The sequence below is a fragment of the Schistocerca nitens genome, chromosome 1 (genome assembly GCF_023898315.1).
Source record: "Schistocerca nitens isolate TAMUIC-IGC-003100 chromosome 1, iqSchNite1.1, whole genome shotgun sequence".
NCBI classification, from domain to species: Eukaryota; Metazoa; Arthropoda; class Insecta; order Orthoptera; family Acrididae; genus Schistocerca; species Schistocerca nitens.
The window spans coordinates 541,146,237-541,150,459 of NC_064614.1; positions in this window are offsets into that span (position 1 = coordinate 541,146,237).

Genomic DNA, 4,223 nt, shown 5'->3' on the forward strand with positions numbered 1-4,223 from the left:
TGTTATAACATTTGTACTAGGAACAAATCTGCAATGTTATGATGCGATGATTTTGCTTGCACTATAATATATGAATGTGTGGTGTCAGTTCTTTTTGACATGTCCTCATTGATTTGTGGACTAGATGTAAACTGCCATGTGTCTGGCAAACTACTTGTGCAACCATTTCAGACTTTAACACCTCGCCGTGTGGGATTAGCCGAGCGGTCTAAGGCGCTACAGTCGTGGACTGTGTGGCTGGTCCCAGTGGAGGTTCGAGTTCTCCCTCGGGCATGGGTGGATGTGTTTGTCCTTAGGATAATTTATGTTAAGTAGTGTGTAAGCTTTGGGACTGATGACCTTAGCAGTTAAGTCCCATAAGATTTCACACACATTTGAACATTTTTTTAACACGTCTTACTGTAATGGTATACAATATTGGTCCATGAATAGATTCTTACTGTGCTTGTCTTGTCAAGCAATGTGTTTCAAAACTCTCCGAACTACATACTCAGATAATTAATTATTTACAATTGTAACTACATGTTCAGCACCTATGGCATGGCTTCTACAGTACATGCCTTCAGTGCACAGTTTCTTATAAGTGGAGGTTTTACTTGGCTATGTTGAGCACAATGATACACTGATGATTATGGATACTTTTTTTTACACTACAGTATGGTACTCTGATTATGTGAAGGAGGAGATGATTCTATGTTTGTTTGTTCAGATCACTATTGCATTCAGCTCTCGTACTGTTGTGGATGATGAGAATTGAAAATACTTTACATTTGGTGTTAGATTATGAATTATGGGTTACAGTATTAAGACACAGGAGAGAGATTTATAATGAGGTTGTGAATTACCCTGCTACAGTCTGAGATATGTACTGTTATGTACCAGACTATGCATTGTTTCACATTTCATTTATTTAGATAGAGTGTGTAGGTTTTGTGCTATTGCCTGCCAACATGATGGTTCCTGATTTTTACACAATTAGAGTGAAGGACATGATTCTGGTTTGTGAACTGCAATATATCCTTTAACATAGATGACACATAGCAGTTATGTTCATTGTTGTAGTTATATTCATTGTTAATTTCATCATAAGAAAATGGGAGAATGAAACTGATATAGGCATTCTGACATTATTCTAATGATTACTTATTCTGCCCTTACTAGTGAATACAATGAATTGATGCACTTCTCACCAGAAACATGTATATACATATTTGCTTTTATGAATGGTTTTATTGCCCAGTACTGGAGGAGAAGAGTTATTGATTGTGCTGTGATGAGAAATTTTATACATTAGGAGAAAGTTTGATACACAACCAGGTTTACACATACCAGCCAGAACATTATGACCAACTACCTAATAGCCTGCATGCCCACTTTTGTCAGAGATAACAGCAGTGATGTGTTGTGGCATGGAAGCAATGAGGCCTTTGTAAGTCGTTGGAGGCAGTTGCCATGACATCTACACACCCAAGTCACCTAATTTCTGTAAGCTTTGTGAAGGGGGCGATGAGCTGTGTGATGCCATGTTCAATCGCGATGATTTTGCTTGCACTATAACATATGAATGTGTGGTGTCAGTTCTTTTTGACATGTCCTCATTGATTTGTGGACTAGATGTAAACTGCCATGTGTCTGGCAATTCGATCCTGTCCAGATTTGGTGAGTTGGGGGGGGGGGGGGGGGGGGAGAGGGGGGCAGCACTTCAATTGGAACTCATCACTGTGTTCCTTGAACCACTCCATTGCACTCCTGGCCTTGTAACATGGTGTATTACCTTGCTGAAAAATGGCACTGCCGTTGGGAATCATGATCATGATGAAGGGGTGTACGTGATCTGCAACTAGTGTCATGGTGCCTTGCACAACCTCATCTGTATCCATGAATTCCCACATGAATGTTCCCCAGAGCATAATGGAGCCACCACAAACTTGCCTCTGTCCCACTGTACAGGTGTCAAGGAGCTGTTCCCCTGGAAAACAACGGATTCGTGTTCTCCCATTGACACGATAAAGAAGGCATCAGGATTCATCAGACCATGCAATGCTTTGCCACTGTGCCAATGTCCAGTTCCTATGGTCATGTGCCCATTTCGGTAGCAGTTGCTGATGCCGTGGTGTAAACATTGGCATACACGTGGGTCGTCGGCTGAAGAGGCCCAACGTTAGGAGTGTTCAGTGCACTGTGTGTTCAGACACACTTGTACTCTCCCCAGCATTAACGTCTGGTGTTAGCTCCGCCACAGTCTGCTGCTTGCCCTGTTTTACCAGTCTGCACAGCCTATGACGTCCGACATCTGGAATGACAGATGACTGCCCAGCCCCACAACATCTGGATGTGGTTTCACCTTGGTTTTGCCATGTGCTGAAGACACTCACCACAGCACTCTTCAAACACCCAACAAGTCATGCAGTTTCTGAAATGCTCATGCTGACCCTCCAGACCATCACAATGTGCCCTCGGTCAAACTCAAATAGATCGCGCACCTTCCCCATTCTACACATGGACCACACACTCGCTGATAATGCATGAAGTGTGTTTGTGACTAGCAGTCATTCCTTGCCAAGTGACACTGCTATCGCCTGGATGGGTTTATATCAATAGCAGGTTGTCATAATGTTCTGGGTGATCAATATATAACACAATAGTATTTACACATTCTTTGATACAAAGTTGACCATTCATGTCATTGCACTTTGATTATTCAGGAGCACAGGGATAAGAAATGTACACTCTGCTATTTCATGACCCATGCTATTTGAGTTATGTTTTGAGGAGTGGAGAGAAGAACAGACTTTCTTTTTTTGGTTTTATGTTTGAATCTTTAGCTTTTATTTGTTATGTAACCCTGCAGCAACATCAGTAAGATTTAGGTGTAGTTCACATTACTGAAAGATTTAAATGTAAGGGGTATTAGTTATGTATAAATGTATTTTCTTAAATTGGAGATTAATTAAATAAACTTTTTTTGTTGATTGACACATCTGGTGCACAGCAACTCTACTTTATTAAGAAACAGAAGTTTTACCTGGGCTAGGTATAAGACATTTGTTGAATTCAGAGTAATCATTTACAGTTATAGTGTGCACTAGCACAACTGATATAAACACAACTGATTTATATTACTTACCTTGTGTATAAGATTAATATTCAAATTATGTGATTTTACAAATTGATAGTGTTTATTTCATGTTTACTTACACATACTGGAATCATCAAGTTCAAACAAAATTTACTGATGATTTGGTAAATATTAGAGGCTTTGTAGGGATATTTATTTATTTGTCCAAGAATCATTTTAGTACTTTGTTTGTACATGTGATATAGGACAGTGATAAACCTAGTTAACTTACAATACAGTAGTCATTTTGACTACATTCTTGACATAATCAAATGCATAATAATGTAGGATGGTGTACTACATTTCTTCTACATGTGAGAATAGCAGTTATTAAATGAGATGACATGATAAGCACAACAAAAACTATATTATAAATTGACAATTAGTAAAATTTGGTAAATGAGGTATATTAATTACGATGTTTCATAAATTCAGACACATAATAGAAGCAGTGGTCAAGAAAGAGCTGTTTTAATTTTAAATGCATTTAATCTTGGTATGCATTTAGGTAAGAAGGTAAATGATTATATAACATAGCTCCAGTATGATACACTCCTCTTTTGGATAAGCTTGTATTTACTTTGTTCATGTGTATGTTCATCTTCTGCCTAGTTTCATAATTGTGTCTGAAGGAATTTTCCTTTTTTAAGGTGCTCCTGTTGTGAAATGTAGTATTTCATATAAATACAAGCAAGGTAGCGGCAATGTTTTGAGACTTTTAAAAAGGTTCTACAGGAATCCTTGCATTTACCTTTTTTTATCACCCTGATACTCTTTCCTGTATTTTAAATGTTTTTTATAGAATTTGTGGAATTCCCCCAAAAACTTTGCCCATACATAAGTAGCAACCATATACTACAACAGTACATTGTCAGTACTGATGAGCAACTTGTATTCTGAGTGAGGATCCTAACAGCATATGCTAGTGAATTCAGTCTGTTATTTAAATTGTTCAGGTGCACCTCCCACTTCAGATCTGAGTGAAAATAAATGCCTACAAATTGTGTATGACTGACCTTTGACACATTTTTTTCCTTCGATAATGAAAACAGGGTTTGCAGGATGGAGGTTTTGTGTGGTGTGGAAGTTAACTGCCACAGTCTTT